The sequence below is a fragment of the Eubalaena glacialis genome, chromosome 9 (genome assembly GCF_028564815.1).
Source record: "Eubalaena glacialis isolate mEubGla1 chromosome 9, mEubGla1.1.hap2.+ XY, whole genome shotgun sequence".
In the NCBI taxonomy this organism is placed as follows: Eukaryota; Metazoa; Chordata; class Mammalia; order Artiodactyla; family Balaenidae; genus Eubalaena; species Eubalaena glacialis.
This window is the reverse complement of record NC_083724.1, coordinates 56937948-56951597: the sequence shown is the minus strand read 5'-3', so window position 1 is coordinate 56951597 and position 13650 is coordinate 56937948. Positions and strand designations below refer to the sequence as shown.

General features: G+C 40.7%; 1 non-coding gene and 1 pseudogene across 1 annotated transcript; one reads left to right on the top strand and one right to left on the bottom strand.

Annotated features, from left to right (window-relative positions):
- Positions 1–9978: 9978 nt before the first annotated feature.
- LOC133098471 (U6 spliceosomal RNA) lies at positions 9979–10085 on the bottom strand. Its single transcript, XR_009702172.1, has one exon. It is a non-coding gene; the product is annotated as a U6 spliceosomal RNA (small nuclear RNA).
- A 2171-nt stretch (positions 10086–12256) lies between these two features.
- Positions 12257–13404, top strand: LOC133097331 (thyroid transcription factor 1-associated protein 26-like; annotated as a pseudogene).
- Positions 13405–13650: the final 246 nt, after the last annotated feature.

Below are 13650 nucleotides of genomic sequence, written 5' to 3'. Positions count from 1 at the left end.
GGCTGTGGGTTTGTCATATATGGCCTTTATTATGTTGAGGAAAGTTCCCTCTATGCCTACTTTCTGAAGGGCTTTTATCATAAATGGGTGTTGAATTTTGTCGAAAGCTTTCTCTGCATCTATTGAGATGATCATATGGTTTTTCTCCTTCAATCTGTTAATATGATGTATCACGTTGATTGATTTGCGTATATTGAAGAATCCTTGCATTCCTGGGATAAACCCCACTTGATCATGGTGTATAATCGTTTTAATGTACTGTTGCATTCTGTTTGCTAGTATTTTGTTGAGGATTTTTGCATCTATGTTCATCAGTGATATTGGCCTGTAGTTTTCTTTCTTTGTGACATCTTTGTCTGGTTTTGGTATCAGGGTGACGGTGGCCTCGTAGAATGAGTTTGGGAGTGTTCCTCCCTCTGCAATATTTTGGAAGAGTTTGAGAAGGATAGGTGTTAGCTCTTCTCTAAATGTTTGATAGAATTCGCCTGTGAAGCCATCTGGTCCTGGGCTTTTGTGTGTTGGAAGATTTTTAATCACAGTTTCAATTTCAGTGCTTGTGATTGGTCTGTTCATATTTTCTATTTCTTCCTGGTTCAGTTTCGGCAGGTTGTGCATTTCTAAGAATCTGTCCATTTCTTCCAGGTTGTCCATTTTATTGGCATAGAGTTGCTTGTAGTAATCTCTCATGATCGTTTGTATTTCTGCAGTGTCAGTGGTTACTTCTCCTTTTTCATTTCTAATTCTATTGATTTGAGTCTTCTCCCTTTTTCTCTTGATGAGTCTGGCTAATGGTTTATCAATTTTGTTTATCTTCTCAAAGAACCAGCTTTTAGTTTCATTGATTTTTGCTATTGTTTCCTTCATTTCTTTTTCATTTATTTCTGATCTGATCTTTATGATTTCTTTCCTTCTGCTAGCTTTGGGGTTTTTTTGTTCTTCTTTCTCTAATTGCTTTAGGTGCAAGGTTAGGTTGTTTATTCGAGATGTTTCCTGTTTCTTGATGTAGGCTTGTATTGCTATAAACTTCCCTCTTAGAACTGCTTTTGCCGCATCCCATAGGTTTTGGGTCGTCATGTCTCCATTGTCATTTGTTTCTAGGTATTTTTTGATTTCCCTTTTGATTTCTTCAGTGATCACTTCATTATTAAGTAGTGTATTGTGTAGCCTCCATGTGTTTGTATTTTTTACAGATCTTTTCCTGTAATTGATATCTAGTCTCATAGCGTTGTGGTCGGAAAAGATACTTGATAGGATTTCAATTTTTTAAAATTTACCAAGGCTTGATTTGTGACCCAAGATATGATCTATCCTGGAGAATGTTCCATGAGCACTTGAGAAAAATGTGTATTCTGTTGTTTTTGGGTGGAATGTCCTATAAATATCAATTAAGTCCATCTTGTTTAATGTATCATTTAAAGCTTGTGTTTCCTTATTTATTTTCATTTTGGATGATCTGTCCATTGGTGAAAGTGGGGTGTTAAAGTCCCCTACTATGATTGTGTTACTGTCGATTTCCGCTTTTATGGCTGTTAGTATTTGCCTTATGTATTGAGGTGCTCCTATGTTGGGTGCATAAATATTTACAACTGTTATTTCTTCTTCTTGGATCGATCCCGTGATCATTATATAGTGTCCTTCTTTGTGTGTTGTAATAGTCTTTATTTTAAAGTCTACTTTGTCTGATATGAGAATTGCTACTCCAGCTTTCTTTTGATTTCCATTTGCATGGAATATCTTTTTCCATCCCCTCACTTTCAGTCTGTATGTGTCTCTAGGTCTGAAGTGGGTCTCTTGTAGACAGCATATATATGGGTCTTGTTTTTGTATCCATTCAGCCAGTCTGTGTCTTTTGGTGGGAGCATTTAATCCATTTACATTTAAGGTAATTATCGATATGTATTTTCCTATTCCCATTTTCTTAAATGTTTTGGGTTTGTGTTATTGTAGGTGTTTTCCTTCTCTTGTGTTTCTTGCCTAGAGAAGTTCCTTTAGCATTTGTTGTAAAGCTGGTTTGGTGGTGCTGAACTCTCTCAGCTTTTGCTTGTCTGTAAAGGTTTTAATTTCTCCTTCAAATCTGAATGAGATCCTTGCTGGGTAGAGTAACCTTGGTTGTAGGTTTTTCTCCTTCATCACTTTAAGTATATCCTGCCACTCCCTTCTGGCTTGCAGAGTTTCTGCTGAAAGATCAGCTGTTAACCTTATGGGGATTCCCTTGTGTGTTATTTGTTGTTTTTCCCTTGCTGCTTTTAATATGTTTTCTTTATACTTAATTTTTGATAGTTTGATTAATATGTGTCTTGGTGTGTTTCTCCTTGGATTTATCCTGTATGGGACTCTCTGTGCTTCCAGGACTTGATTAACTATTTCCTTTCCCATATTAGGGAAGTTTTCAACTATAATCTCTTCAAATATTTTCTCAGTCCCTTTCTTTTTCTCTTCTTCTTCTGGGACCCCTATGATTGGAATGTTGGTGCGTTTAATGTTGTCCCAGAGGTCTCTGAGACTGTCCTCAGTTCTTTGCATTCTTTTTTCTTTATTCTGGTCTGCAGTAGTTATTTCCACTATTTTATCTTCCAGGTCACTTATCCGTTCTTCTTCCTCAGTTATTCTGCTATTGATCCCGTCTAGAGTATTTTTAATTTCATTTATTGTGTTGTTCATCGTTGCTTGGTTCCTCTTTAGTTCTTCTAGGTCCTTGTTAAATGTTTCTTGCATTTTGTCTATTCTATTTCCAAGATTTTGGATCATCTTTACTATCATTATTCTGAATTCTTTTTCAGGTAGACTGCCTATTTCCTCTTCATTTGTTAGGTCTGGTGTGTTTTGACCCTGCTCCTTCACCTGCTGTGTGTTTTTTTGTCTTCTCGTTTTGCTTATCTTACTGTGTTTGGGGTCTCCCTTTCACAGGCTGCAGGTTCGTAGTTCCCGTTGTTTTTGGTATCTGTCCCCAGTGGCTAAGGTTGGTTCAGTGGGTTGTGTAGGCTTCCTGGTGGAGGGGACTAGTGCCTGTGTTCTGGTGGATGAGGTTGGATCTTGTCTTTCTGGTGGGCACGTCCACGTCTGGTGGTGTGTTTTGAGGTGTCTGTGGCCTTATTATGATTTTAGGCAGCCTCTCTGTTAATGGATGGGGCTGTGTTCCTGTCTTGCTAGTTGTTTGGCATAGGGTGTCCAGCACTGTAGCTTGCTGGTCATTGAGTGAAGCTGGGTCTTGATGTTGAGATGGAGATCTCTGAGAGATTTTCGCCATTTGGTATTACGTGGAGCTGGGAGGTCTCTTGTGGACCAGTGTCCTGAAGTTGGCTCTCCCACCTCAGAGGCACAGCCCTGATGCCTGGCTGGAGCACCAAGAGCCTTTCATCCACACAGCTCAGAATAAAAGGGAGAAAAAATAGAAAGAAAGAAAGAAAGAAAGAGGAGAAAATAAAATAAAATAAAGCTATTATAAGAAAAAAAATTATTAAGAATAAATTTAAGAAAAAAATTTTTTTTTAATTTTTAAAAATAGATTTATTAATTTTTTATAATAAAAAATAAGAAAAAAATTATTAAGAAAAAAATTTATTAAGAAAAAATTTTTTTAATTTTTTTTATAATAAAAAATATGAAAAAACTTATTAAAAAATTTTTTAATTTTTTAAAAATAGAAAATAAGGAAAAAATTATTAAGAAAACATTTATTAGGGAAAAAAAATTTTTTTAAGTAAAAAAAAAAAAAAAAAAAAGGACGGACCTAACCCTAGGACTAACGGTGAGAGCAAAGCTATACAGACAAAATCTCACCCATAAGCATACACATATACACTCACAAAAAAAGGAAAAGGGGAAAAATTAATATATCCTGCTCCCAAAGTCCACCTCCTAAATTTGGGATGATTCGTTGTCTATTCAGGTATTCAACAGATGCAGGCACATCAAGTTGTTTGTGGAGCTTTAATCCGCTTCTTCTGAGGCTGCTGGGAGAGATTTCCCTTTCTCTTCTTTGTTCGTACAGCTCCTGGGGTTCAGCTTTGGATTTGGACCCGCCTCTGCATGTAGGTCGCCTGAGGGCATGTGTTCCCCGCCCAGACAGAACGGGGTTAAAGGAGCAGCTGATTTGGGGGCTCTGGCTCAGTCAGGCCGGGGGGGAGGGAGCGGTACGGAGGAGGCGGGGCGAGCCTGCGGCGGCAGAGGCCGGCGTGAAGTTGCAGCAGTCCGAGGTGCGCTGTGTGTTCTCCCGGGGAAGTTGTCCCCGGATCATGGGAGCCTGGCCGTGGCGGGCTGCACTGGCTCCCGGGAGGGGCGGTGTGGAGAGTGACCTGTGCTCGCACACAGGCTTTTTGGTGGTGGCAGCAGCAGCCTTAGCGTCTCATGCCCGTCTCTGGGGTCCGCGCTGATAGCCGCGGCTCGCGCCCGTCTCTGGAGTTCGTTTAAACGGCGCTCTGAATCCCCTCTCCTTGCGCGCCGTGAAACAAAGAGGCAAGAAAAAGTCTCTTGCCTCTTCGGCAGCTGCAGACTTTTTCTCGGGCTCCCTCCCGGCTAGCTGTGGTGCGCTAGCCCCTTCAGGCTGTGTTCACGCCGCCAACCCCAGTCCTCTCCCTGCGATCCGACCAAAGCCCGCGCCTCAGCTCCCAGCCCCCGCCCGCCCCGGCGGGTGAGCAGACAAGCCTCTCGGGCTGGTGAGTGCTGCTCGGCGCCGAGCCTCTGTGCGGGAATCTCTCCGTTTTTCCCTCTGCGCCCCTGTTGCTGTGGGATCCGCGCTGATAGCCGCGGCTCGCGCCCGTCTCTGGAGCTCGTTTAGGCGGCGCTCTGAATCCCCTCTCCTTGCGCGCCGCGAAACAAAGAGGCAAGAAAAAGTCTCTTGCCTCTTCAGCAGCAGCAGTCTTTTTCCCAGACTCCCTCCCGGCTAGCACCGAGGCCCAAGCCTCAGCTCCCAGCCCCCGCCCGCCCCGGCGGCTCAGCACACAAGCCTCTTGGGCTGGTGAGTGCTGCTCGGCGCCGATCCTCTGTGCGGGAATCTCTCCGCTTTGCCCTCCGCACCCCTGTGGCTGCGCTCTCCTCCGTGGCTCTGAAGCTTCCCCCCTCTGCCACCCGCAGTCTCTGCCCGCGAAGGGGCTTCCTAGTGTGTGGAAACCTTTCCTCCTTCACAGCTCCCTCCCACTGGTGCAGGTCCCGTCCCTATTCTTTTGTCTCTGTTATTTCTTTTTTTCTTTTGCCCTACCGAAGTACGTGGGGATTTTCTTGCCTTTTGGGAGGTCTGACGTCTTCTGCCAGCGTTCAGTGGGTGTTCTGTAGGAGCAGTTCCACGTGTAGATGTATTTCTACTGTATCTGTGGGGAGGAAGGTGATCTCCGCGTCTTACTCTTCCGCCATCTTGCCCCTACTCTTTTTTTAAATCTTTATTGGAGTATAATTGCTTTACAAAGGTGTGTTAGTTTCTGCTTTATAACAAAGTGAATCAGCTATACATATACATATATCCCCATATCTCCTCCCTCTTGCAGCTCCCTCCCACCCTCCCTATCCCACCCCTCTAGGTGGTCACTAAGCACCAAGCTGATCTCCCTGTGCTATTCGGCTGCTTCCCTCTAGCTATCTATTTTACATTTGGTAGAGTATATATGTCAATGTTACTCTCTTACTTCGTCCCAGCTTCCCCTTTCCCCACCCCATGTCCTCAAGTCCGTTCTCTACGTCTGTGTCTTGATTCCTGTCATGCCCTAGTTTCACTAGAACCTTTTTTTTTTTTTTTAGATTCCATACATATGTGTTAGCATACGGTATTTGTTTTTCTCTTTCTGACTTACATCACTCTGTATGACAGACCCTAGGTCCATCCACCTCACTACAAATAACTCAATTTCGTTTCCTTTTATGGCTGAGTAATATTCCATATTATATATGTGTCACATCTTCTTTATCCATTCATCTGTCAATGGACACTTAGGTTGCTTCCATATCCTGGCTATTGTAAATAGAGCTGCAGTGAACATTGTGGTACATGACTCTTGTTGAATTATGGTTTTCTCAGGGTATATGCCCAGTAGTGGGGTTGCTGGGTCGTATGGTAGTTCTAATTTTAGTTTTTTAAGGAACCTCCATACTGTTCTCCATAGTGGCTGTATGAATTTACATTCCCACCAACAGTGCAAGACGGTTCCCTTTTCTCCACACCCTCTCCAGCATTTATTGTTTGTAGATTCTTTGATGATGGCCGTTCTGACTGGTGTGAGGTGATACCTCATTGTAATTTTGATTTGCATTTCTCTAATGATTAGTGATGTTGCGCATCCTTTCATGTGTTTGTTGGCCATCTGTATATCTTCTTTGGAGAAATGTTTATTTAGGTCTTCTGCCCATTTTTGGATTGGGTTGTTTGTTTTTTTGATATTGAGCTGCATGAGCTGCTTGTAAATTTTGGAGATTAATCTTTTTCAGTTGCTTCATTTGCAAATATTTTCTCCCATTCTGAGGGTTGTCTTTTGTCTTGTTTATGGTTTCATTTGCTGTGCAAAAGCTTTTAAGTTTCATTACGTCCCATTTGTTTACTTTTGTTTTTATTTCCATTTCTCTAGGAGGTGGATCAAAAAGGATCTTGCTGTGATTTATGTCATAGAGTGTTCTGCCTATGTTTTCTTCTAAGAGTTTTATAGTGTCTGGCCTTACATTTAGGTCTTCAATCCATTTTGAGTTTATCTTTGTGTATGGTGTTAGGGAGTGTTCTAATTAAATTGGTTTACATGGTTTAGCTGTCCAGTGTTCCCAGCACCACTTATTAAAGAGGCTGTCTTTTCTCCATTGTATATTCTTGCCTCCTTTATGAAAAATAAGGTAACCATATGTGAGTGGGTTTATCTCTGGGCTTTCTATCCTGTTCCATTGATCTATATTTCTGTTTTTGTGCCAGTACCATACTGTCTTGATTACTGTAGCTTTGTAGTAGAGTCTGAAGTCTGGGAGCCTGATTCCTCCAGCTCCGTTTTTGTTTCTCAAGATTGCTTTGGCTATTCGGGGTCTTTTGTGTTTCCATACAAATTGTGAAATTTTTTGCTCTAGTTCTGTGAAAAATGCCAGTGGTAGTTTGATAGGGATTGCATTGAATCTGTAGATTGCTTTGGGTAGTATAGTCATTTTCACAATGTTAATTCTTCCAATCCAAGAACATGGTATATCTCTCCATCTGTTTGTATCACCTTTAATTTCTTTCATCAGTGTCTTATAGTTTTCTGCATACAGGTCTTTTATCTCCTTAGGTAGGTTTATTCCTAGGTCTTTTTTATTCTTTTTGTTGCAATGGTAAATGGGAGTGTTTCCTTAATTTCTCTTTCAGATTTATCATCATTAGTGTATAGGAGTGCAAGAGATTTCTGTGCATTAACTTTGTATCCTGCTACTTTACCAAATTCATTGATTAGCTCTAGTAGTTTCCTGGTAGCATCTTTGGGATTCTCTTTGTATAGTATCATGTCATCTGCAAACAGTGACAGATTTACTTCTTCTTTTCTGATTTGGATTCCTTTTATTTCTTTTTCTCCTCTGATTGCTGTGGTTAAAACTTCCAAAACTATGTTGAATAATAGTGGTGAGAGTGGACAACCTTGTCTTGTTATTGATCTTAGAGGAAATGGTTTCAGTTTTTCACCATTGAGAAGGATGTTGGCTGTGGGTTTGTCATATACGGCCTTTAATATGTTGAGGTAAGTTCCCTCTAGGCCTACATCTGGAGGGTTTTTATCATAAATGGGTGTTGAATTTTGTCAAAAGCTTCTTCTGCATCTATTTAGATGATCATATGGTTTTTCTCCTTCAATTTGTTAATATGGTTTATCACATTGACTGATTTGCATATATTGAAGAATCCTTGCGTTCCTGGGATAAACCCCACTTGATCATGGTGTATGATCCTTTCAATGTGCTGTTGCATTCTGTTTGCTAGTATTTTGTTGAGGATTTTTGCATCTATGTTCATCAGTGATATTGGCCAGTAGTTTTCTTTCTTTGTGACATCTTTGTCTGGTTTTGGTATCAGGGTGATGGTGGCCTCGTAGAATGAGTTTGGGAGTGTTCCTCCCTCTGCTACATTTTGGAATAGTTTGAGAAGGTTAGGTGTTAGCTCTTCTCTAAATGTTTGATAGAATTCGCCTGTGAAGCCATCTGGTCCTGGGCTTTTGTTTGTTGGAAGATTTTTAATCACAGTCTCAATTTCAACACTTTGATTGGTCTGTTTATATTTTCTATTTCTTCCTGGTTCAGTCTCAGAAGGTTGTGCTTTTCTAAGAATTTGTCCATTTCTTCCAGGTTGTCCATTTTATTGGCATATGGTTGCTTGTAGTAATCTCTCATGATCCTTTGTATTTCTGCAGTGTCAGTTGTTACTTCTCCTTTTTCATTTCTAATTCTGTTGATTTGAGTCTCCTCCCTTTTTTTCTTGATGAGTCTCACTAATGGTTTATCAATTTTGTTTATCTTCTCAAAGAACCAGCTTTTAGTTTTATTGATCTTTGCTATTGTTTCCTTCATTTCTTTTTCATTTATTTCTGATCTGAAATTCATGATTCTTCTGCTAACTTTGGGGTTTTTATGTTCTTCTTTCTCTAATTGCTTTAGGTGTAAGGTTAGGGTGTTTATTTGAGATGTTTCTTGTTTCTTGAGGTAGGATTGTATTGCTATAAACTTCCCTCTTAGAACTGCTTTTGCTGCATCCCGTAGGTTTTGGATCGTCGTGTTTTCATTGTCATTAGTTTCTAGGTATTTTTTGATTTCCTCTTTGATTTCTTGGTGATCTCTTGGTTATTTAGTAGTGTATTGTTTAGCCTCCATGTGTTTGTATATTTTACAGATTTTTTCCTGTAATTGATATCTAGTCTCATAGCGTTGTGGTCGGAAAAGATCCTTGATACGATTTCAATTTTCTTAAATTTACCAGGGCTTGATTTGTGACTCAAGATATGATCTATCCTGGAGAATGTTCCAGGAGCATTTGAGAAGAAAGTGTATTCTGTTGTTTTTGGATGGAATGTCCTATAAATATCTATTAAGTCCATGTTGTTTAATGTATCATTTAAAGCTTGTGTTTCCTTATTTATTTTCATTTTGGTTGATCTGTCCCTTGGTGAAAGTGGGGTGTTAAAGTCCGTTACTATGATTGTGGTACTGTTGATTTCCCCTTTTATGGCTGTTAGCATTTGTCTTATGTATTGAGGTGCTCCTATGTTGGATGCATAAATATTTACAACTGTTATTTCTTCTTCTTGGATTGATCCCGTGATCATTGTGTACTGTCCTTCTTTGTCTCTTGTAATAGTCTTTATTTTAAAGTCTATCTTGTCTGATATGAGAATTGCTACTCCAGCTTTCTTTTGATTTCCATTTGCATGGAATATCTTTTTCCATCCCCTCACTTTCAGTCTGCATGTGTCCCTAGGTCTGAAGTGGGTCTCTTGTAGACAGCATATACATGGGTCTTGCTTTTGTATCCATTCAGCCAGTCTATGTCTTTGGGTGGAAGCATTTAATCCATTTACATTTAAGGTAGTTATCGATATGTATGTTCCTATTACCATTTTCTTAATTGTTTTGGGTTTGTTATTGTAGGTCTTCTCCTTCTCTTGTGTTTCCTGCCTAGAGAAGTTCCTTTAGCATTTGTTGTAAAGCTGGTTTGGTGGTGCTGAATTCTCTTAGCTTTTGCTTGTCTGTAAATGTTTTAATTTCTCCATCAAATCTGAATGAGATCCTTGCCGGGTAGAGTAATCTTGGTTGTAGGTTTTTTCCTTTCATCACTTTAAATATGTCCTGCCACTCCGTCTGGCTTGCAGAGTTTCTGCTGAAAGATCAGCTGTTAACCTTATGGGGGTTCCCTTGTTATTTTTTGTTTTTCCCTTGCTGCTTTTAATATTTTTTCTTTGTATTTAATTTTTGATACTTTGATTAATATGTGTCTTGGTGTGTTTCTCCTTGGATTTATCCTGTATGGGACTCTCTGCGATTCCTGGACTTGATTGAAAAAATATGGAACGCTTCATGAATTTGCGTGTCATCCTTGTGCAGGGGCCATGCTAATCTTCTCTGTATCGTTCCAATTTTAGTATATGTGCTGCCAAAGTGAGCACACATGTGCACGTTTAGGAGTAGAAGGGGAGGGAAAGAAGAACACCAGCATGTTCTAGCTATGTACCAAGAACTTTACACAGGTATCTTTATTTGTTTTCTGGGGCTGCCATAACAAATCACCACAGACTGGGTGGCTTAAAACAGCAGACACTGTACTTATAGTTCTCTCACAATTCTGGAGACTAGAAGTCTGAGATCAAGGTGTCACATGGCCATACTCCTGCTGAAGGCTCCAGGAAAGAATGCTTCCTTGTCTATTCCTAGCTTCTGGGGGCTCCTGTCAAGCCTTGGCATTTCTTGGCTGCAGCAGATCATTCCAATCTCTGCCTTCATCTTCTCATGATCTTATTCGTTGTGCATATCATTGCACGTCCTTTCCTCTTCTTATAAGGACACCAGCCATTGGGTTAGTGCCCACCCTATTCCAGTATGACCTCATCCTAACTAATTACATCTGCAAACACCCTACTTCCAAATAAGGTCACATTTGGAGGCTCCAGGTGGACATGGAATTTGGGGGGAACATTATTCAACCTGCTACAGTACTTCATTTCATTCTTGGAGCAACTTGTGGTCTAGATACTGTTAGACCCATTTTACATATGAGGAAACAGTTGACATCGAGCAGCCTTTCCTCAGTTGCATGGTTGTACTTGAACTCAGGCCTCTGAGGCCCCACTACACCACGAGGCTTTTCAATAGTGAGACTCAAACCTGATGGCAAGAAAAGGCCAACTTGCATGCAGTCCTGATGACCAATCCCATTCCTACCTCCTCATTTCTCTTGGGCTCATAAGAGTGGGGTCAGAAGAGACAGGGTAGGTTTTCTAAGCCATGTTTCTCTAATGTGTTCTAGTCCTCTTAACATGCCTTGCCTCTAAGTCCTCCCCCAACCTAATTGTTTTTATTCTGAAAAAGCAGCATTCTCGTTTCCTCCTTCTCATTCTTTTTACTTTATCCCTTAAGGAAGAAGGGATGAAACTTGTAGTAGCTACAAATGGGAGTGGCTGCCTAGGTCCCAAGAATGGGGCTGTGTGGGGAACTGCTTCTCCACCCATAACTCCAGGCATGTGGTTTCAATGAGCGCTGCCTGCTCTTACTTGACCTCCCTTCCTCAGCTACCATGATTGGCTGAGGAATGGGCATATGTCCCCTGCAAGACTCTAAGAGCTTAGTGTCTATAGGGTCCACACACCACCCACCAGAGCTCCTGCCCCTTTAGCAGGGAGATACACTCCCCCATTGTTTCCCTTCCTCTACCTCATCTGGGCTCCCTCCTGCCTCAGTCTATGTCTCTCCACCCTTCCCTCTGGGCAGCTCAGTTCTTCCTCCACACCTAGGCTTGGGAAAACAGACTCATCTCGGCACAAAGGAAAGCCCTGGGGTTTTCACAACAGGGCCCAAATAAAACTCAAACTAATATCTCAGCACATTTTCCTGCCTCATAAATCTACATGCCTCAAAAAAATACTAGAGAAGTAGATACCAAGGTGTTAACAGGGGCGTTTCTGGGTGGAGGACTTGCACATGTTTTTTTACTTTCTCTTTTTCCCCTTCTATTTTATTTTCTAAATAACTTGCCATGGACACACATTGCTTTTTAAACAGAAATAATTTTTTAAAAATCAGTAATGGAGAGTATAGTTAAATTGCTAAACAACAGCAACAAGAAAACATTTTTAGAACTTGGCATAGCTGCACTGATACTTAGTAATGGAAAATTGGAATTTAGGTCATAAATATTGCATAATAATGATCTCACTAGTGTACACCGTCAGTCTACAAAGCCCTTTTCATTTTCTAGAAGGGAAGGTTGAGGTGAAGAGAGATTACGTGGCTTAACCAAGGACTGATCACCTTGTGAGTGCAGGGCAGGGTTCATTTCTGGTTTTTCCTCCCAAAATATTTTCCTCCAAAAGCAATGCGATGCAATGCAATGTGATATGATGTTATGCATTATAAATATGTGAGGGAGATTAAGAGGTACAAACTCCAGTTGCAAAATAAATGAGTCTCAGACATAAAATGTACAGTAATACATTTCAATAATTATGTAATATCTTTGTGCAGTGACAGATGGTAACTAGACCTTATCATGGTGATTATTTTGAAATGTATAGAACTATTGAGTGGGTCCTTTGTGGTTTTCTGGTGACACGGTTGGTGTGCCATGGCACTGGTGAGGCTGGCAGCAAGGTGGCAGACAGGGAATTTTGGGACACGTCGTGAAGGAGCTTCACAGGTAGGATTCAAGAATAAGAATGTGAAACACAGGATATGGCAATCTAACCATCTGCAAGCCTTCATGGGGAGTGTTCTTGAGGGACAAGTCTGCATTTCGAAACGAAAATTCAGAAAAATTACAAGAAATTACTATGGAGGGTAAAGAAGGCTCAAACCACACAGGAGTCCCAATTCACAGATTGGTACCCTGATCATCTGAAACATCTCTATTTAGATGAAGACGAAAGACTCAAGAATCAACTTAGAAAAGTTGACCAGTCTTTGTTAGAACAAGTTGACTGGCCTTTGTCAGAAGAACGAGTTGATCAGCCTTTGCCAGAAGAGCAATGTAACATTGACCAGGCATTGTCTGAAGAACACTGTAGCAATGAGCAATCTCAGCCAGAAACAATGTAGCATAAGAGTAAACTCCATTACTATGCCAAAGAAAAATAAAAGAAAACATCAAATCAAAAAGCACAGGAAGGGGACTCCCCTGGTGGCGCAGTGGTTAGGAATCTGTCTGCCAATGCAGGGGACATGGGTTTGATCCCTGGTCAGGGAACTAAGATCCCACATGCTGCAGAATGGCTAAGCCCATGCACCACAACTACAGAGCCTGCGCTCTGGAGCCCGTGAGCCACAAATGCTGAGCCCGCGTGCCACAACTACTGAAGCCTACATGCCTAGAGCCCGTGCTCCGCAACGAGAGGGGCCACTGCAATGAGAAGTCCACACACCACAACGAAGAGTGGCCCTCGCTTGCCGCAACTGGGGAAAGCCCGCACGCAGCAATGAAGACCAAATGCAGCCAAAAATAAATAAATAAAATAAATAAATTTATTTAAAAAAAAATTTTTTTTAAAGCACAGGAAGAATATGAATGGGTACAAGCTAAGTGTGTTGCTAAGAAACAAGAATTTGAGAGTAGAAAACAAGAGAGAGAAGAAACTCAAAGGCTCTAAATAAGAAGAAAAAGTGTTCAAAATATTGAGCAAAAAGACTATAAAAGGCCAACCAAACTTGAATTTACAAATGGAGTAGCTTCTTAAAAAAAATACAAGAACAAAATTAAGTCAGACATGTCATCCTTAATCAAGGGTTAAAATATCTGCTGTTTACTGAGTTCTCTGTATACGTACTAAACCTCCTAACAATTAACTAAATTTATCGGCAGAAACTGGGTTGTTAAGCTATACTAAATTTAAAATGTCCAAATATTTTTGTTTTTGTAAGAGAAAATTTTCCATGTATGTTCTACATAATATTCTTTTTAAAAAAATTTATTTGCATCTGAAGGAAGGTTGGCCTGGAGAACTGAAAGAACCTCCTATTTGAGCG